The sequence below is a fragment of the Labrus mixtus genome, chromosome 8 (genome assembly GCF_963584025.1).
Source record: "Labrus mixtus chromosome 8, fLabMix1.1, whole genome shotgun sequence".
Lineage (NCBI taxonomy): Eukaryota > Metazoa > Chordata > Actinopteri > Labriformes > Labridae > Labrus > Labrus mixtus.
The window spans coordinates 15950838-15973327 of record NC_083619.1 but is presented as its reverse complement, the minus strand read 5'-3'; the positions used below and the strand labels follow the sequence as shown (position 1 = coordinate 15973327).

Below are 22490 nucleotides of genomic sequence, written 5' to 3'. Positions count from 1 at the left end.
AATTTATTTTGCATCTTTTTCTCAGGTTTTCTGATGCCTACTCAAATACCTGAACACAGGATTCACAGCACAGCTTCATGAGTAAAATTTGATACTGACTGTATATGAGCAGCATGAAGACAAGGCAGCCACTAGAGGCTGCACTAGCAAAGACATGGATACATAGATCAATAATGAGAGAGAGAGAAAGGGGAGTCAGTGGAGAAACTGCGAAAAAGAGATGGCGAGATAGCAGGCAGTTCAGTACAGCAAGAGTGACTGACAGAGTGAAGAGAGAGTAGGAGTCAGCATCGTACCAGCTGACAACCTGAGGAGAGAGAGAGAGAGAGTGAGAGAGCATCTCATTTCACTAGAGAGAGAGAGAGAGAGAGAGAGAGAGAGAGAGAGAGAGCGAGAGAGTGGAGCAGCACTCAGCCACGTTGCCCGTCCTCATATTTCCCTCTGCAGCCGTGTAAGGCAGAGTGAGCGGAGGAGAGGAGAGAGCACATCTGAGTCTGTGGAAACAGCAGGACCACGTACCATTTGGCCGAGAGCTCGATGCGCTTAGGCCAAGCCACACAGGAAGGGTGAGCGGCCCATAGGACATCCGTGTACTGCCACAGAGAGAGAGAGAGAGAGAGAGAGAGAGAGAGAGAGAGCTAAAGAGAGAGTAGCCAGGGACAGAGGGATAGAGGGAGTGAGGAGAGCGAGACTGGAAGAAGATCACCCGGGGCCAATTTGAATGCTTTCATCTGGTCACTCAGAGCAGGTGAGTCAACTTCTGCTCCTTGGATGGATGCCCTGCAGCTTTGACTAGAGTGTGTACGTGTGTGTCAGTCGTTAATCTTTACTCATGCACTATTGTTTATTAATTTCATGTTGTAGTTTGTGTTTCATTTTCAAAGTAGTGTGTATTTATAGTCCTTGCCAGGTGATTTACGCGGGGAACCTTAGTATCAATCAAGCCACTATCATGCTGAGCAGAGTGGAACATAACAATAGCTGCTTAACGACCCGCTGGTTTGTGTTTCCGTTTGTGTGCTTTTTTTTAGTTGTGCATATGTGTGTGTTGCTGTTGTTGTAACAGGTGAAACTTGAATGGATTGCTGCCACATGGTTAAATTAATAGAGTCATTATAAAAGCTTGCTTTGAGAAAACTAAGTGAAGTGGTTGATGCCAGTGCAGGGTAATTCATCACAACTGTAATAGCGAGGATTTTTAACTAAAGCCATTGGTACTTACATTGACAACTTATTCGTCACTTAAAATGTTTTCCTCCTCTCGTGTGGATGCCGCTGACTTTAACATGTAAATGAAAAGAATAGCTTGGAATAATTAAACTAATATAACAGTTATAGTTATTAAATTAAAAGTAGTAAAGTTATTTTTTGCTAAGTATCTTGAATTTCAGACTTAAGTATGGGGATACTGTGTGGTCCTTTGAAATGTGTTATGCTATGAGGAAACATAGTTGTGATAGTTTTCAGAGTTTCCTGTCTATTTTGTATATGTAAGATATGTAAGCATGTATGTGCAATCACAGTGCTTCCAAGGACTGCTGCAATTGTTATTGCAAAGCTTTGGAGCATTGCCCAGTTAAACCAAGAAGATTCAGTGTCTTTCAGCAGCTTTAGTGTATTCTTATGAAGTATCATGACATTGAGATCGCTGATCTATATATACTCACTCTGTACCTGGTTTGGAAAATACCATTCTATGCATGATATTACCCATCATCCATCTGTGTGTGCCTCTTTTTCATTCTCCCTTCCTTTCCCTTTTCCTAAACTCCCTCTGTCCCCTCCCCACCCCCCCCCCCCCCCCCCCCCCCCCCCCTTTTCCCCCATGTCATCCCATGAAGGTTATTGCCATATATCCAGTTGGTTTAATTTGTCACAGGCAGCCGGACGTATTGTCCATGGTCACAGCAGGGGGAACAGGTTGAGGGATTTAGAGTAAGGTACTGACATCATGTTGGAAGCTGTAGAGATATATTCCCACCAGAGTGAAGAGAGAGAATGACAAAGTACAAGAAATAGATCCTAAGAGAAAAGCACCAATTCACTTTCCTTGTAGAGAGAGGGGCTGCACAGTTAATTACTGAGGCAGTGTTTTCATGACTGTGTGTGTGTGTGTGTGTGTGTGTGTGTGTGTGTGTGTGAGTTGTCTGATGTAAGTGTGGATGGAGGCTTGAGGTTATCAGTCTTTGGATTCATCATATCCTCAACACAGAGCCTTGCTCTCCTTCTCTCTCATGTGGCTCCTGTGTCATTAAGACACCAAATCTGAGAGATCGCTTTCTGTCTCCGTCTCTCTTTCTCTTCCTGGAAACTCTGGACTCTCTCTGTCTTTCTCTTTACCTCTCTCTGGGTCTTACTCTTTATGTGGTCATTACTCACGCACCGTCTCCCTTTATCACACACATACATGCAAAAACAAAATCTCACAAATACAAGGGGGAGACGTTTGTTCAAGCGTAACTGCATTTGTGGAAACTTCTGCTCATAAAGCATGCATCCCTCAGTGAAATAGTAAGATTGTGCAGAAATCCAGTAACCGAAATTCAAATTAAATTCAGATTACTATACTGTGGCTCTAAATGTTTAACCACTTGAAATGGTGAAGAGAGACATCCATTCCTTTTTCAGAGTATCGCATCTGAATTTGGAAGACTTCTCCGGGCATGCATTACAATTAAACTTCATACAGCAGATTTATGGAAATGAAATTTTACTGACAACTACTGGCTAAAGCAAATGCAAAATTATTTAAATGTTTACAGTCATTGTTTTTAGATTCCTGTTTACTTTTGCTGTGAGTCACTCTGGATAAGAGCCTCTGTTTAGTGGCTGAATTGCAAATGCAAATTGCTTCTATAAATCGCCTAAGGAGCAGGTGCTATCTGTTGAATTTGTCTCACATTCTCACTGTGACTGGATTTTCCTTTCTTGCTTTACAAATCTTTCACATTTATTCAAGTGCCAATGGGCAGCTGAACAAGATTGCGATCGTCTCTGCGGTAATTAATAATTTACATAATACATCATTCTGGGGGTATTTTATTTTTCCCTGCGCTGGTGTTAATTGTGTTAGCTAAGCTAGCGTCATTACTTATCGTTAGACAGTAAAATGTGGACATATCCTGCTCTCATTAGCTGCTGCATCATCCGTCTGACTCTGTGTACATTTAAGCACAAAGGAGAAAAGACACATCGGTAAGAGGACCGAAGTCTTTACCACTTTTTTTCGTTATCTATAAGTTGTAAAACAAACACTCACTTTATTTACGGCAGCACGGCCTCTTTCCTTGTTTGCTTATTAGATTAATCCTATAATAGTTGCATCATTAAAACAATTCCTGCTCTTGTATGGTGTGTACATGTATGTGTTGTACAATTCCATGCTTTAGACATTTTAGTGAAGAATTATTTAACCTTAGAGAAAACTGTGAATAGAGCACTTTACTGTCCTGCTAATCATGGTTCATCTTTTAGAAGAGCACCTCAGCGGCCTTCTCTGCCATCATCTCAGCCTGTTCGATGAATTCTGAGCAGACTGCTCTGATTTATGCTTTGAAGTGGAGGAGCCAGACAACGGCATTTGTCTGAGCAACTGTGTGAACTCTTACCTTCCTTTACTTTTTTCTATCTATCTTGCTAGCTTGCTTTATAAAATGAGTCTTCCCCTTTATATAATCTCTGTCCTTCACACTCATAATACAATCACATTTGCCTTGTATTATAACACGTCTATTAAACACTACAGTGGTGTGTAATGCATTAGTCTTTTCTGCAAACATTTAAAGTTGGGTACACACTACAAGATAATCAGGTTATGATTTTTAGGCCCGTTTCCCCCCCCCCCTCCTTACTCATCTGCAGCTTGCGATGTAACATGTACAGCCAGGGTTAAAAACTAACGTTTTGGTTTATCTGCCAATGACCGGTAAGCCAAAAAAGGTTTATATTTTGGGAGAGTTCCACTTTTGGACTCTACTGTTTGTTTGTGAATGGAATCAATTAATGTGTGTTATGCTATTTCTCTCCACACACTGTAGGAACAAAACAGTTTAATCTGTCATAAATTGTTGTCTTGTATGGGGTGTCTATCACGTTTTAAACATCTGTTAAGATCTTAAAAATCTTTAAGTGTGCACTTAAGTAGCTTTAGATAAGATAAACACTTTCAATGGTCGATATACACTATATGTCACAGAAGCCATTTTCACATATACTTCCATTGGGTCAAGGTGAATTCTCTGAATAATATCCTGCTGCGTTCCCTCATAAGCTCACTCGGACTTGCTGCGGAAGAATACTAGGGTTCTGGCAGGAGAAACTCCGGGTGAAGTCCGAGTGCAAAATGTGGCTGTTTGCGTTCAAACATAAAGCTCCTCCAGGAGTTTTTCAGGAGTTTTCTGCAGGCGTGAAAGCCCTAATAGTTTAGCATATCCTCTGACAGAAGACTGATACCTTTTTCCTGCATCTCTGACAACTGCATGCCTGTCAGTCTAAATAAGTAAAAAATACTTAAAAATCACAAAGAAACATCTTTTTCTAAAAGGTCTTGAATGATTCTGGCTGTCCTTCGTCGTTTTGTAAAGGCGGAAATAAAACAACTGGCTGATTTTTCCTTACCTTGCGGCACAAACAACATTACTTTTTCTCTCTTCTACTTGTTTTACGTATTCAGTAAACAGGTGATTGGTGATGATGTTGACATTGTGGTTTTAGTCACATGAAGCAAGAAAAAACATTGTGGCTTCAGTTTTCTATTGGTCGGAACGCTGTGAGGCATCCACTTTTGGGACAGAGGTTTCATCCACCATAATTCACAGCTTGGAATAAAATGATGAATTGTTTTGCCTGTTTCCCATTTTAGTTCAATCCACCCTACATTTGTCAGGTTGGGCTGTAGTTGGGTTAGTCTGAACCCAGAGTACAGCTACAGAAGCCTATTTGGGATATTTTATTGTCGAAAGTTATTCTATTTTTGTGTAGTGAGGCTCTTGTCTTAAACACAATGCCATCAGTGAACATCAAAGCTTTACCACTTTTCATCTCTTAAGCACAAAGCCCTTTATTAACAGAAGACAGATTAATGTGGCAATTATGCTGATTTTATCAAGACACTCGTCCGACTGCCTTGAGTCTCACACAGTGCAGTGTTTGAGCGTCTCTCCCCTCTCTAATGAAAAAAAATAAATGAAGAAAAGTAGTATCGCTTTGACAGGAGGGCTGATAGAACAGCTCGTTTGCAGCATTTGCGAGTTAGGAATTCCTGATCTGGCAAGATGTAGTAAATTTCACACACGCGGCCCCCCCCCCCACCAGTGTAGAGTGACAGTGCTGAGAGCGGAAACACTGGAATCGATGGCAGAATGTCCAAGAAAGCAGGCCTCTGCTGTATTCTGAACCACTGGCAAAGGTTTTTGTCTCTTCAGACTGTTTTGATACTGTCTGATTTAACAGCTCAATTACTTATGCTGTAAAAGTGGTCGGAAGTCTTCAAGAAAAATGTGTACTGTATATCGAGAATGATTTACAGAAGCAGGACAAGAATGTGGATTAGTTTTTGAGCCTCATGGGAGCTTTGTTTGAATGTCTTTTGAACGGAAAGCAGAAGTAGGGGAAATGACAAAGCTCAGAAGATCACAAGGATGGAGAGAAATGTGAACGGCCGACTTGAAGTATTGGCGCAAATATGTGTAAGATAGGAGAGCTTTACAGTCTTTCGGCTGAGTGGAGATCTTTTTCTTCTTTTTTTCCCCCATCCTGCGCTTTTAAAGCAAATTCCCCACAAAAGCCAGCATACTTGAACTGATCTTAGCCTCTAATTTATAACATATCATAGAGCACAGCAGAGACATATCCACCTCGGTCTTTATTTCAATCCCTGAAATCGCATGAATCTAAATTAGTTCTTTTACCACCGCTCTTCTAACAGAATCCAAAGAGTTCAGAGTTCAACCAAGTGTTCTTGTTGGGAAAGTATCCACGTTTCTTGGATCCATGCCAATGTGGTGTTGCATAAAGAAGTACCTTTCTGCAGCCAGCATGTGCTATATCTTTTTTCACAAGCCTCCCCTATGAATCTTGTGGGGATAAGCTTGAGAGGTTTTATTTTTATCCCCGATCGTCCAGCCCTCCACAGCTTTTATAGAAGCCAGGCAGGCCATGTTAATGATCCTCATTAGCAAAGGAGCTGAATGCAAACTGGAATTGTTCCTCATCAACTTCTGCGTAACATTTGGGGTTCTTTTTCTGCTTTCTCTGTCTTTTCCCCTTTTCTCTTCACGCCTTCTCTCTGTGCATCCCATACCGGACGTTTTCTTACCTGCTCCTTCTTTTCTCCTTCTCTCTCCTCCCCCTCTCCCACTTGAGTGTCTGCTCAGGGAAATATTCTGTAAAGGTCTTCCATCTCTTTCAACCTCTTCTTCAGATGTATTTTTTCATGATATTTACTGCTTGGTGCAGCTCCCTGGGTACTGGTGTGTACCTGTGTGTTTGGATGGACCTTTGTGTGGTCACATATGTGCACATTACTGTGTGTATGTCTTGCAAGCAAAGGAAGCGTTCCAGCTGACCTGCGATACTAGTTGCCTTTTCTCCCCCGCTGAGAAGTAAAAAGCTTAAAGTTCAGGCGTGAGCCCCCTCCGGGCAACCTGTGAAGGATGTTCAGATATACAAACATGTCGGCTCAAGAGACACCTTTAGCTGAAGGGTAAATATGCTCTGGCTCTGTTTATACACACACTGTGCAACAGTAAGAGGCTGACAATGTTTGATACCTGGCTGACTGGGGATTATCTGCATGCTGTACAGTCCATGCTGCTACACGGCAGCGTTTTGATACTTATCTAAATGTTCTGTCTTTATGTAACCTTTACTTAAGAAGTGAAGTCACTCTGAACAGTGGGTGAACAAATGTTCCCATTAAAAGTGAACTAAATAAATGTATTATCCTACAGGTTCACTATAATCAGTTAAAATGTGTCTTATTTGACATTTTAGAAAGGTTTCCAATTAGAAAATCTCATTGATTGAGGAAAGAATTCAAAGTAATCCCTCTGATGATGCCTTGATTAGCAGCATATGTATTTTTTAAAAGTAGATGTCCGGGCATTTTCAAACACATTTAGTTTACAGTTTTACAGAAGCTACACTGTACTCAACTGACTGTATCTAATGATAAGGCGATGAGACCCTTTAATCTAGCTTTGTAAAGTTTCTTCTCTGTGCTAAACATGCCTTTTTTCCTCTTAGTAAAAAAAATGGCTTACAAGGATAAAATAGTAATTTATTACTGAATTTATCAAATGATCGAATGGACTATTAGTCAGTGTAGCATCTCTGATAATGACATCAAAAAAGTCCTTTAATAATGGGGTGTCACACTACATGCTTTCTTTTCTCCTTCTAATGATCAAACTGGCAACAAAAACCCACCAAATGAACTATTAAACTGTCACCTCAGTGTGCATATTTTATGTTAGGCAGACTGAAGTGTTTAAAAATAAATAAAGAAGACAGCTCCTCATTTTTTTGCCAGCCAGTGTCTAAAGCAAAATCTGGAGTGAGCAAGGACATCTTTTGATGTTATGAAGTACATATGCCAAAGTCAAGTGTGCAGAAAGAAAAAGAGAACTAAGTGTCAGTGTTTGAAAGATACTTATTTTGCAAGTGATATGGCTAAAAAGTTTCAACTAAATTTCCATCTAGTACAAACAGGCAAGCGCACCATAAGTTGAGTCCTCCTTGTCACATTTGTGTTATTAGTGTTTTTACATAGTTAAAAGCAGGTGTGTTATATTTTGAAAATCTTTGCTTTAAGTTTTAAAGTCAGGTCTCAGTGACTCCAAGTGCTAATTAATTCACCTAAGTCATATCTTTACTGAGCTCCATGTAGCTGTTAGCTCCAGGTGGACAGCTGTGTGTTTGTTTCAGTATTTTTTTCAAGTTTGAAGTCTTTGTTGTCTTTGATTCTAAAAACCTGGAATTTATTCCTGACATTATAACCGTGTCTTTATATGGGAACACGTGCGTACTGTAGGCGGGATGAGATGTGGTTTTTGAGAAAGTGTTGCAGCTTCTGTGCACTGTGTCATCATCGGGCGGTTGACTTTTGGCAACTTTTAAGAACAAGGAACATTGAGTCATGCAAAAATCATATCCTGAAAATTCAAAGCTAGTTTACATAGGAAGCTTATCCAATTTTTACTGTCAAGTTCCCACTTCCACTCCCATCAAAATGGAATATTTCTCATATCCTGCTGTTGCTCTAGGATACAGACTAATTTGACTTCAAAAACACTTTTTTCAATGAAATACAGCAAAAAAAAAAAAAAAAAGGCAAACCAATACCTTCACACACACCAGTTAATAGCACATGTGATTAAGAACTAAGACAGCTATTTGTCACCGTGATCCTTCCATCTGTCTGCCATTTACCGGAATAGTGCCATTAACTTAATTTGTCTTTAGCTCGTACAAAAAGCCATTCTCATTCCTAGCGCACACACAGCAATTATAACTGCTCCAGTTGTCCCATTTGCATACTTCCATAGAATATTCATTCAGATATATTAGATTTTCCACTTAATATGCAAAACAGAGCTGTGATGGGTTGGTTTCCACAAGATATACCTTATAATTGGCAGACTGAACAACACAGAGTTTTGTTCAATACCATATGGCCATGATACTGATGTTGTTTATCAATATATCATTATTTTTACAGCCAATATAAGCCAAAAGCATACCAATTTCACCTTTTCCAAAAGGTTGCAGCAATGTCATTTGGTCACTTGCCCACCTCTGTCATCGTTAGGCTAAGCTATACCCCAAGGGGATCCGCAAAGTTAACATCAGAAATGACCTTAAAACCACCAACACAAAGAGAACAAAATGACCTTAAAGTTACACAATGTAAAGGTCACACAAGGGAAAGAACAGCCAAATGCTGCAGGATTGGCTGGAAGCAGACAGAAGCTGTGTGAAGGTTTGAAAGAGGACGTCTCTAATGCTAAGTGCTAATACAGGTAGTGATACATGTCTTTGTTTTCTTATAGTTATTGCATCAATAGCTAGATTTTGGTTTTCACAAGCTTCATGGTCTTTTTGATTTGATTTGATTTGATCTGTGACATGTGCTCATCCAACACTTGCCTGCTATTGTAAGGATTTCAAAAGAAATTGTAATCATGGTTGAAGTATAAGTATGTATTGTGCACATAATGGCCTTCCATGGCCAATGACACTGAGTAACATTTCACATTTTTATCTGTGCAGTCTGCAATTTACTGACATTAATCAATGCTGCATCTAAGTTCTCACACTAAAAACATGCTCTGCATTCTGCTTGCTGTTTCCAGCAGCCCCAAACCTAGATGATATTACCCAGACTCTACAGACTTTTTATTGATCTCTTCCAATCAATATCTATCCCTTTGGAGAGTGATGAGACATTTTTCAACCTACTTTCATAGGAAAGAGCTGAAATTCAATAAAGGGCCCTGGGGGCTTTGGAACCATTACAACATGATGCATGATTTGGATGCAGTTTTGTTTCCTTTGCACATTGTTGGACCATGTTTTATTTTGAAAACATGCTCATTGGATTTATTTGTAAAGCTCAGCAGATGTTTCTCCAGCCTTATAAATATGTTTTTGTTTTCCCCATGATGGTTTGAATGATGATAATTTGAATGAAGGGTTAATATGTGTTGCATTTTATGATGAAAACGTATGTTAGGTATGAACAATACACTCCTTCTTTATCTCATATTGTATACTCAAACAGTAAGGGAAACAAGAGGCTGTACTTGTTAAATGCCAAGGATTCATTCATTGTTTTCTCTTTATCAATGTCCAAAAGTGTTTTCCATTTTATTTCTCCAAGTCCAGAGTATCGTGTTTTTTGAGAGAAACTTTTTGGAAGCAGGCTTTTTTGCCGTCTTGTCGAGGGTAGTATAAGAATAGAGAATTGAATTAATGTAGTTTAAATATGAATAATTTATTTGTTGTTTTGTTTGGATACAAAAATCCTTAAAAAACACACATCTCTGCTTAATGAATAGATATCAATGTTTCTGTGTTGTAGAAATGTAGAACTATAAGCTTTTCAAAAAATATTCACATAGAGCTTGGCTTGTAGTAGAGTAGGTCTCTGGGAGTTTAGATCAAGTTCTTCCTGCATGGATGTGTCTCTTCGGGTCGGACAGAGTGGGCCTTTTTATGTGTGTGTAAGAAATAGAAATAGAATCATCATTGAAGGCAGAGCCAAGAATCTCAGCGCTTCCCACTCGAGTGAATTGAGTGTTCAGGTATTTTTTCAATAATGTTTTTCAGATCTCTACATGAAGCTTGAAGTTCCACTCAAGTGTATTTAATGTTTTGGTTTTAGATAAAATATATTTTAGGTGTCAGTCCTGAAAATGGCAATTTGACAAACTGATACATTTGTGCTCAAAGTAATAAAATGTAAGCTGTTGGTTGACATCTGACTGGGCTACAGGTTGATAAGGGATAAAGCTTTGGCTAAACTCTCAATGATTTACAGTTTTCTGATGTACAACTTGCTTTACCTGTTTCCTTTATCAAAGAATCACAGCCACTGCCCGTTTCTTTTAACCATCTTGGACTTAAAACAAGTGAGTCATCAGTTAAAACACACCTTCAGCAGGTAGACACGTTGTATTACAACTATGTTACAGTCCCAGACAGACTGAAAGAGGCGTGCTGCAAGAGAGCACAACAATGTTGGAAAGGGGATAATAAGAGACAAGTATACATGTTTGCTGGGCTACAGTTCTCGGTCATTAAAAACATTTAAAACTAAAGGTGGGGGAAAAAATCGATACAGCGTAGGGCATAGCATAACATAGCTGCTGTAGGGGTTGCACAATTCATTTTTGAACAAGTTGCATTGTTAGGAATTGATGTTAAAGTTCGATCAGACTGAAATACTAACAGTTCAGATTGTGCGGTGCTTTCCGGCTTTTACAGGTTTTTACTTTTATCAAAGTGTTGCTCAGTCTGTGGGCTTGACTCCCGTCGTGTAGAATTATGAAGACTGAAGTGGGATATTTAGACTGAGAATTTTTTCTTACTTGACAAAACAGTTCTTGGTTTTTAATTTTGTGGACATAAAATGCAGTTAAAAAAGTTAAATCGCAAAATATATTCTTATCGCAATTCTCAGCATATCGCAAAATGTTTAAGATCACAACAATATTGTGTCGTCACTGAAGTATCGGGATAATATCATATCGTGGGACCTCTGGTGATTTCCACCCATATTGAAAACTGCTCTGACATGAGGAGGAAGCAGAGCCCTATTACCAGGGAGTGTGTGAGACAGCTGATTCTTCTCTGCATCAGTGGGAAACATGAAGAAGACCAGGGGACTCAACCTGAGCCATTTTCTGTCACAAATCATTATTTATCACTACTTTGATTTACCTGCCACTGTGGATAGGCTGAGCAATTGGACTTGCCTTGTGTGTGCACTACTACTAATCGCATGGTTAAACTAGTAATGAGGGCCATTGCATCGTTATTAGAAATAACAATGAATGTACGTGCAGTGGCTGTTGGATTCCTGAGCACAAAATTACTGTGATGCAAAGGGGCTTTTTCTGTTACCTTACACCTGTGGAACAATTAGATTGTAGTGCCCTTAATTATTACCGTGCAATTTGAACACTAACTGTGGGAAACTGAATGACTTCCTGACAGCTACTGGGTCACAAAGAAGTAAGTACTGCTGTGCCGCTGATTAAATTCACCCAATAATTAAGCAGACACCATTGATTCCCTGCAGAGAAATGGAGAGATGGAGAGAGCGTGTGAGAGTGAGACTCCCTCTCTGTCCCTGTGCTTCCTGTAGCCCCTGCAGCGGTGGGCCAGTCAGATATGCGTAATTTGGGAAATGAGCAGAAGTCAATTCCACTTAAACAGACAGTGGTGGTTGGACACATCGATGTTTCATGCATTGTTGACTCCCTTCATTTTCTTTCTCCCTGGTTTCCTCTGTGTAATTGACAGAGCGGTCGAAGGGAATGAGAAAAGTGTGTCCTAGATTATGACTGTGTGTGTCGCTGTAATTTTGTGTGTCACATTTAAATACTTAACAATCACGTAACGCTTAAACAATTCAGGGCACTAGTTTACATGCTGAGCCCCCCTTTTATAAACGTATCAGCAGCTTTGAAAGTAGGGCCTAAAATAAGTTTATTTGAGGATACAGGTAAGATTCAAAAACAAGAAGGCATTAGGGGGTTAGTTAATAAATGTAGTGATGATACTAGTAGTAGTGACTTCATTGATGCAAATGTATTTGTGTGGGTGCCCGTCTGTTTCTGCCAGTGTTGTATTTCTCACTTGTGTGTGGGCAGACGGAATACATGCCAAGTATTACATGCACACACACACACCAGAGAATTGAAAAAGCAGGAAGCTGTTTTTACTTTTCGTGCTGGTGCATGTGCTTTAGCTGCTGTAGTTGCATGCTGCCACAGTTGGCTGCCAGAGCTACCGCAGCTAGCAAATGTTTCGCCACAGTCAGAGCCAATTTTAAAATCAATAGCAGGATAATTTATATACACTGTGGTTTGCCCTAGTTGTAGCTTAAAGTCTTGTATTACCAATCTGTTTGCAACTAGTCCTGAATGGAAAGAATAATGTTGGGCTTCCATGTCTCTCTTGCTCTCTTTGCTTAAACAGAAATATACAGTCATTACTCACAATTTGCTGCTCATTTTAGTATTTCCAAGCCTTGTTAATGTTATACCGTAACCTGTCAGCTGAACATTAACTGCATTGGAAAACATCTAGTTGTTTTATTAAAAATGGAAGACATTAAATAAGACCAAAGGAGAAAAAAAATCTGTTTCATACAGATAGATAACAGTAGTTTAAAACAGTGAACTTAATAAGTGACTTTTTTAAATGAATTTGCAAAGATAGAGTTTTATTTCTATTGGCTTGAAAAAAGAAATGCTTCAGATTTGACATGCTTCTCTGATAGGCGCATAGTATTTAGAGCAAGCCCATTTCAATTCATTATATAAATAATGTTTTATACATGTTTGAAATAATTAGAACTGATTGCAAAAACATAACCCTGTCGTATTGAGAATGTCATTAAATGAGAACTTTGCCACTCCTGTTTTGTAACTAATTCTCTGGTTAAGATCATTAAACTGTAAGATCATATTATTACCCATAATCCTCTGAATTGCACCATATTTCCTCATGTAAAACTCTATTTTAGTAATTGTATTGAAAATGTCTCATCAGGCTGCCATAGCAGAATATACCCCCTGCTGAGATCCACCATCTTAACTTGAGCAAATTACCAACAGCGTCGCTGTGAAGGCTTTATTTAACACTGTGTCACTGTCCACAGTCATCACGGATCATCACTTAATTATTCACACTGACAGCTGAACTTCTGTTATACAAGTACAGTGGTTTAAAGAGCCACATGGTGCTTTTAAATGATTAATTAGGATGTTGGCAGGTCAGTCAGACTGATGGCTGATGTTGAAGCTTTCGTGGTTTGAATGATGGTCAATTACATATTTCACAGTGTTGAGGCATTCAAGGTTAACGAACGTTAATTCCACAACAGACGTCCTTATGAGGCAACCCAATGTGATAAAAACAGTTGGCTCTCTGCACAGGTCTTTCACAAGCTCATGTTACTTTGTATTTATTCATATATGCGTTTATGATATCACTATCATTGGTTAACTTATCTAATTTACTTGTTCTTAACATAACTCCTCTTCATTACTGAAAAAAAGGTTGTGGTATGGTGACAGAAAGGATTTAATCATCCATCTGAAAGCTCTCTGAGTCTCTATAGAGCAGTTTTCCTATTAAAAGCAAAACAAGGTTATCTTGTCATGGGGGAAATATAAAATCTTTTCTTGTAGGCAATGTGGTCTTTTGAGGCCACATGTTTTAGTTGTTCTATATTTCAGCTCTTCAGCTTATACGTTTCATAAAAGAAACATCAAGTAGCAAATAGATAGACTGTGCACACGGACGTTAAGCTTGGTAATGTTTAGACTGTCTTTGATCGGAGGGAAGCTAAAGCTTGGTGGGAATTCATTTTTTTTATTAAGAGATTGAGTGTTGGATTTTTTTCCATGATTCATACAGTAGTAGTTGTCATACTGTGACAACAACTTGCACTTGCTGTTATAACACAGAGTTCATGTTTGATTTTGTTTGTCAACTCATAGCTTCAGAGTCTTGGTAGTGCTGCAAGAGTTTCAACCTTGAGGGTTTTAACTGTCATACTCCTGTCAAGAGTCACATCCATCTGGATATACGCACGCATGCACGTACGTACGCACGGACGCACGGACGCACGCACGCACGCCTGACACACACACACACACACACACACACACACACACACACACACACACACACACAGCAGGGCTGGAGTGAACGTTTATTGCCTGTACCTACTCTGCAAGCTAAAAGCCTACAGAAGGTTTACCTTCATTTGGGAATGAGCCTTATTAAACATTTTGCCGCACTATGAATAGAGAACAGGGTCTCTGCAGACGCAGACACATCCACACATGTATGGAGGCCCGTAAGTGATGATTGAGCAGCATTGGTGAAAGCCTATATTTTGATTTTAAGGAAAAAGTTACTGACTCTCTTTAATCACTCCAGCAACTAGATTATATACCAACATATTTCTTTCAAAAAAACAACTTATTTAAAACAGAAAAAGTTGCATTAAAATTGAAAAAATCTACTGTCCAAATAAGAAGACTTGTCTTCAGATAAGTGGGTTTCCAGGAGCCAAACTAGATGATGCAACAGACGCTTCTTTTCATCTAAATGCAACTTGGTATTCAGAGATGTTCCTTTTCCAAGTTCTTGTGTGCAAATACCAACATCACTCAAAGAAAATCTGTTTGTGTGTTTTCTTTTTGCCTTTCCCAAACTGACAGTTATAACAAATTCAAGATAAAATCCTGAAATGTGGAGGAAAATGGATGAATAATGGAGTTACATTTTGGAAGCAAGAAAATATTACAAATACACAGTACACCTGTGTGTTGGAAGACAAAGATGTTGCTGGAAAAGGATACAGCACTAGAGAGATGAAATCATTTCTTACAGCCGGTGCTTTGTCTTGTAATTAGGAACAATAATCTGTGAGGGGAGGTACACATTGGCTGATAATTAATGCCAACCCTTTTCATTGTGAATGTGTATGTTTCAGAAGAATAAGGGTACCCATTTGGAGTAGAGGCACCAAAGTTCTACTGTAGACTCACTCTAAGTAATTTTAAAGTATTTCTTTTCACTTGAGTGCTTCAGAAGAAACAAGTGTACTACAAGTCTAGTAACTAGTTTGTGTAAAGATGAAGATTTTATGTCATAAAATTGCTGATTACACCATTTAAAAAGTTGTGACTTTTTGAGTAATTTATCCAAAAGTATAGCAAGTAGTTAACCTTAAAGTTACACGAAAGCATCAGTGGTGAAATATATGTTTCTGATTGTCAGTACTATATAACAGTGTGGTAGTGGAGTCACCAAACCTCAAGTCAAGTCTGAGTCCTTTCCGAGTCACCAAAACATAAATCAGAGTCCAGTCCCCATTACCTGAGTCCTAGTCAAGTCTGAAAAGATTAGAGAATCTGTTAACATTAACTGTAAAGGTTTCCATGTGTGCAGTAATGCCACTGCAATATTGTGGGACTTAAAGCAGCTAAATTAAAAACTGCTTTAAACTGTTATAACTAGACAGGACAGAGGAAACTCTAAATCAACTTTTAGCATTTAAAATTAGCATTTATATATTGAATAATTCACTGTATGAACCTCAACTCATGTGGAACCTTTCAACTGTGTAGACAAAACATTTCATTTCATTACATTAGATTTTAGATCTGGTCAGTGTGTCTGCGTGTTTCATTTTAATTTAATTATTAAATAAGTTACTCAACGAGGAGATGCACTGATTGTCTCTGCTGCGGTTGGATCACTGCAAATGGCTAACACATTCAAAAATACCTGCAACCAGCCTGCTAATTATCACATTTTTAATCCTATGACACTGTTTGCCCGAGCCACAGATATGACTGCAACCCACATCAACATGACACACAAACTGGCTGAACAAGACGGCATTGTGAACGCGCATGTGTGTCAGCCTTGAAATGGTATAAGTCATTAGGGCTTCATACAAAAAAGTGATAATAACAAAAAACAAATCCTCTCCTACAGAGTCCAAATGCAGTAATTTTTCGAGTGGGAGTGTAAGTCCGAGTCATCGCTACTGGAGTCCCAGTCAACTCAGGACTCGAGTTTGAGTCCTGGACTTGAGAACTGCAACACTGAACTTAAGTAAAGGAATACTTTATTTAACATCAAAACCCATTAAAAGGGGGAAAACAGCCCACTCAAGAGTGGCCATGTTTTGTTGTACTCGTGTAAGTTTGAGTTAAAATGATTCAATTTTGCTGTCAATGGGATTAACTGAAGTGTATGTGAACAAATTCTCCCTGTGCACTGCTTTTCTTAAAGGCCTTTCATTGGTTGGATGGATTTTAGGGGCACTCTTTTGTGTGAGCTTTATGATTTATTCTAACAAGACCAAAAGACTCTGGCAGTGTTAATATTTCCCATTACACAAGACTGTCCACCCTGTGAGAGATCACACACAATGAACTATTCTTTTCGCATTCTTTTTGTCTGTCTGTCTGTCTCCCACAATTCCTGTCTCTTTCTCTTCCTCTGTCACAGTTTACAGTCAGTTTTCAAGGCTTTTATTCTGCAGGCCTAAATTGGCAAAGAACATTGTTCTAATCAAGCTTTTTGGACACACATCAAAAAAGCTCATTGAAAAGTCCTTCACTGGTTGTTAGAATCTGAATGAACAGCAAAGCTGGCATTTTTTTCTAATTATAGACTTGATTATAAGCCATACTGTGGCTCTTTAATTCACAAACTATGGAGTTTGAAGGAACTTATCCTTATTTTTTTTCCTCCTTTCGATACAGATTGACTAGTACATGCAAAGATTTCTTACCTAAAAGCATTGTTTGCATGTTTAAGCTTTAAAAATGTACTTTGCTGTGCCTGTGCATTTGAACCACTCATAGTGAAACTGCTCCATTGAGAACATTTAAAAACAAGACTTAGAAAAAGACATGTAGTAACTGACATGCACAGAAACGAGAGCAGCCTGCAGCAGGTGGAGAGTTTCCTGTTGAGCATTTAAATAAGTCTTGTGTTGAAGTTTGTAATTTTCAAAATGTTCTCAAATTTTTGACAGAAAGAATCTAATTTTACCTACAAATGCATATCGGTTCCAAATATCGGTCTCATTAACTAATAATAATTGGTTAATCAATGCATTGCAATATTTTTTTTTACCCAATTCAATATCGATTCAGAAAATCTTGAAATCGATTATTTCCTTTGTCATGAAGCACTGCTGCCATACTGTGATTCACGTTGTTCAGATGCCCCACTTGACTAAAAATTGACTAAATATCTGTGATATACATTTTGGAGGGTTAGGTATCTGGTACTGCTGTCATCTATGCGTATTATTGAATCGATATCAAAGCATATTGATCAATATCGAATCGATATCGATGAAATCATGACCCAAAGAATTGAATCATGACCCATGTTTTAAAAATATTGTAATTTAAACCTGATTTTTTTGACTGAAAGTCAAAGACATTCCACAGCCAAACTATCTTGATGATGATGATGTTATATGTAAACCTTTTTCACCCTTCTACTCTGTCAGTAGGTCTGTCAGTCTTGCAGTATGATAATGCTGGCCTTGATCTCTTGTAGGTGAAATTAAAAGCAGTGGATGAGGCTTAAAAGAAAATCTATACAGGACGGGAATGTTTTATAGCGATTGTCTTCTTGAATAAATTCACTTTTATTTTCTCTTTTTCTTCTAAAGCAAACTGGTATTATATCAAGCTCCAAAGTCTGATAACTGATTATGTTATCAGATGATCATTTAAAAATGTTTACAAATGCCAACCCACCAGCTTTCTTGAGCTGGTGGGTTTTAACATATATGCATTGGATCACACTTTTGAATCAAGTCCTTATTCAGTAGGGAGTCTTTATTTTGCCAAAGTGTCAAAAAGGGCAAAGTACTTAATTTTAAGTTTGACCTGTTGACTTAACAGTCTTGTGTAGTGATTGCTTTTGGTGTCACTAATAAAAGTCCATTCTCACCACACACATGACAAAAGCACCAAACAATGATAAACACTAAAGTCTTGTCTGAATGGCAACACATTGATTGGGTTTGTTTCCTTGTGCTTAAAGTAAAAATGTGAACTGACGGATACTGTCGAGTCTAACGAGAGCGCTGTGTTTTGCGATAAGGCAGACAAGCTCTACGCCTTCCTGCCTCATCTCCATCCATCCTAAGTTTCAGACGGTGTTGAATGTAGATTCTTTTGATTTGTTGGTGATTCAAATTGGACCGAAGGATGCACAAAAAAACAAAAACATCATTGTATGTTGACAACAAAAGCAATGCATGGCAAGAGAGGGAAATATTCCATCTTGAGACAATGAGACAAGGTGGTTAATTACCCAGTTCATTTCTAATTAGCAACATGAGCAGTGCAGTGAGTTGGGCTGAATAGGGAGATGTGCAGTTGGTTGCTGGATGGATTTTGTTGTTTTGCCGTGTGTTGGTGCTGAGATAGGCCCTGTGCCCTGGATACAGAATCCAGCAGCACCATCCATGCTCATTCAGAGGGATGCAACGCCAGAAAACTGCTGAATAAAATGTGTTTGGCACAGTGAAGTGCAATTCTCATAGGGAGCATGAACTACAGACCAAAGCGGCCTTAAAACATGACCGTCGTCATTACCTGTGTGACACATTGGAGTTAAAAAGTCCCCCGAAATCTAAAGGAATCAGCAAACATCTCTGACTGTCACACTAGGGAAGATAAACCATGAACGAGTATACATTTAATTTCAAGCCTATTCATATCATAAATATTACATTTTGGACATAATCCAGGCATGCCATACTGGATTACCTTACAAATAATTTTCCTAAAGTGGACAAAACATTCCCTTTATTCTGAGCTTGACTTTACTCTTGACAATCGTTGCTACTTGAGCTGGCTGCCAAAGGCATGTGTGAGACGAGAGCATGGAAGCAGGAAGCCATGAAACAAATTGGATAAATGTTATTTCTGGAGGAACGTTTAAATGGGATGCAGGAATCTTATTGAGGCAGCCATGCTTGAAATTGGGTGAAATCACACATTACCAGAACATGGCAGATCCTGCATTCTCCATTTGTTAACCATGGTGCCCCTGCCATTGTCTCCCATGAGGGTCTTTGCATGTAAAACCTGTTTGTTGTGGATGAATCATGCATAATATGCACAGGTTGTTTACGTATGCATCCCCACTGCATCCATAGGCATATGAGGTTTGTTCCCCTCCACCTTTCCTCCTTCATGCACTCCACACTAATTCAAAGGTCACTGGTTTCTCCAAAATTGGCTGTAATTTTCAATATAGCCACAAAAAGGTGCAATCAGGGAGCATTCAAAACCTACTGGTGTGTAAAGGCCATAGCTTTATGGAGACGATAAAATGAAATCTGGAGGGAAAGAGTGTGGTTTCAAGGTTGCACAGTGTCTCTCTGCAAATCACCTGTCAGGGATTATTGTGTTTGACGCCCTCTTCAGGGACACTTTGGGTGCCTTTGATTTGCTGATGCAACACAGTCAAGTGGAGCTCTCGAAACGCATCATCCATTCAGATCTTTCTCCTGATCTTGACTCAAACCTCCAGTAATTATATAATGAGAATTCTCACTATAGTTTGACTTTTATAAGAGGGTCAGACCTTGACTTAATAGTATAAAGAACATTTAATCTTTAATCTTGTACCTTAATTTGCATTCTTATACTATCAGAAGCAGTGATGCACCGAGACTTTGGCCAGCTTTTCTTTAAATAGAGGTTGACTTCTGTTCTCTTACAGTTTCTGTTAGTGTCACTTGAGTCACTGCCTCTGCAAGAAGGGTAGAAATTACCGGTTCATTCTAACTCTTCTCAGTCTTCCATGTTCAATGATGTGATTTTCACACCTCTGGGGTCTTCTTTTTTATCTTCATATGTGTCCCTTCTCTCTCCCTGCGACCCCAACACGTCCCCTTCTGCTTCCCTCATGGGCTCACACTTAAAGTCAGCCCATGTGGTGTTACACACCCAGGCACAATTTAGTCTAATTTTGTGACTAATTTGGAGGCTTTTTACTGTGATACATGTTTCTGGTAGTATATTGCAATGATCCCAGAAAGGGTGATGCAGGGGGGCAGTGGCACACCTATTAACCTGAGATCTGTACTTCACAACTTTCAACATATAGTCTGAGAGCTCGACTACTGTACTGTAGCTAGTTGGCGGGCAAACTGGAAAAACAGATGGTACTAAAAGAGCGACACAGCTTTACTGAAACTGCACATTGTGGACTTTGCTGAACACAATAGAAATAGTCACACAGGAAGACAGTCAAAACCTTTTTTCTCACTGGGAACCCCCCAAAACAGACTTCCTCTTATACAGGTGCGACTTTATGGTATATGAAAACTACCTAGAAAAGAGCACTAACAAATTCTAGCACAGGGCTAAAAATGTTGGTCAACAGAAAAGTGGATGACTTGTACATTGGTTGTACATGACAAAGAATGACAAATGAAAAATGAAATAGCTTGAGTTGGAAAGAGTACACAAAGCTGCTGTGTCTGTACACATCACCATCTCGGAGCATGCAGTGATACAATCTAAAATGATCATTAACCTTATCATATGATGATTGGATATTTCGATGGCAAAATATAAATAGTGGTTTTAAATATATAACCGAGACATGATTAGTGTTGTTTATGAATGGGTTTTAAAAAATAATTTGATGTAAAAGTACGAGATTGCTTTATAAATGTAGTTTATGCAGAGCCATTTGTCATTTGATTAACCTTGTTTTTCTCTGTAAATCAGAAGTTTTGTTTAAGATAAAAGTCATTACTTTTGTTAATGCTTTTGTACCAGAAAATGTATTTTTATTATCAAGGTCAGAAAACACAATTAAATACACACAGTGGAAAGAAAATAACATTAGAGAAAAAAAAAGGATGGAAAGAAAGAAAGAAAGAAAGAAAGAAAGAAAGAAAGAAAGAAAAAACAAAGTGGAAAATTATTACTGTAAACTACAACCCAAGGAACTGAACATTTGAATATTAATGTAGTAATTTGCAGCTCAGTACTGTTGCCCAATTTAGATAATTGCTTTGTGTCTTTTTTTAATCACTCTGTCTGGCTCACACACACCTGAAACAACCTGGTAGAGCTGCTGAATGTGCGATTTATCTTGTTCTTTTGGGCCATTTAGCTGTAAGTTATGACTAGTGTAAGTCACAGAGACGGCATTTGTCCTCATTCTCTCTCTCTCACACCCTCTTCTCATTCATTCTTTAACTCCTTGCCTCTGCAACTCTCCACTTCTCTGGCACCTTTTTTTCCACACTGTGTGAAACAGTGTCAGAGCCAGTTCCTTTGTCCAGACCTGCAGGCGAGCTCATCCAACTCCGATCCAAATAACTGTAGATGCCTCGTCCAAACAACAGAAGTTGTTTGGTTCCACTTTGGCTGAGACCAATCGCTTCATTTACTTCTTGTGTCTTCATATTTTATGGCTTTGTCTGACTGTTGGGCTCTTGTGCGGCACAATGGAGACTTGGGGCGGGAGATGTGAGGTTCACACGGTTCACTCCTCTCAGCCTGAATGTTTTCTAGTTGCCATGCTTGATTTTTTCTTTCCCTTGATTCCAGTCTTTTTCTCTCTCTCAGACAGTTCACTCAATCTCTCCTGCCAGAGACTCGTCCAGAATTGTCCAGCACCAGACACAATTCAAAAATGGACAAAAACTCCTTGTTCACTGTTCCATATCAGTCAATTACTGTGTCTGCATTACTCTCTGTGTGTATGTGTGTTTGGGGGTATTGGGGCTTTTCTCTGACTATGTGTAAGTGTGCCAAAAAAAGGGACATTGTGGTGAATGTGTGTGAGGGTGGTGTCAGCCCTGACTGTGCTAACAAATCATCAGTGTCCTAATTTTTGTGTTGCTCAGAGGCTTGTTTCCAGTCTATAGACAGATCTGACAGTGATCAATAAGCTGTTGTCTGTGTGTGGGTTTGCGTGTGTGTGTGTGCCCTGCTGTGTTTGCACGTGTGGATGTGTGTGTGTAAGCGGATCATTAAGCTCCTCTGGGGATGGCACTGTTCTGTTTTCATTTGGCAGACATAAGGGTGCGGGGGGCAGTCATGTCATTGAAACTACTGAGTCTTCACACTGATATATAATCAAACTGTGCTGCCGAGCTCAATGATAGCATGACATTCTCTGAAGTGTTTCTCAGCTGTTACAAGATAACTTTTAAGGCAAAATGCATCATT

General features: G+C 39.1%; 1 protein-coding gene across 3 annotated transcripts in view; it reads left to right on the top strand.

Moving 5' to 3' along the window:
* The first annotated feature begins 227 nt into the window (after positions 1–227).
* The window catches only part of tnr (tenascin R (restrictin, janusin)), a 166090-nt gene continuing 143827 nt past the window's right edge, over positions 228–22490 (top strand). The window contains exon 1 of one of the 3 annotated variants that reach the window (XM_061044662.1): positions 228–748. The gene's annotated coding sequence lies outside the window, so the exon portion shown is untranslated. The remainder of the gene's footprint in view (positions 749–22490) is intronic. The other 2 variants (XM_061044663.1, XM_061044664.1) reach the window with 2 other exon arrangements.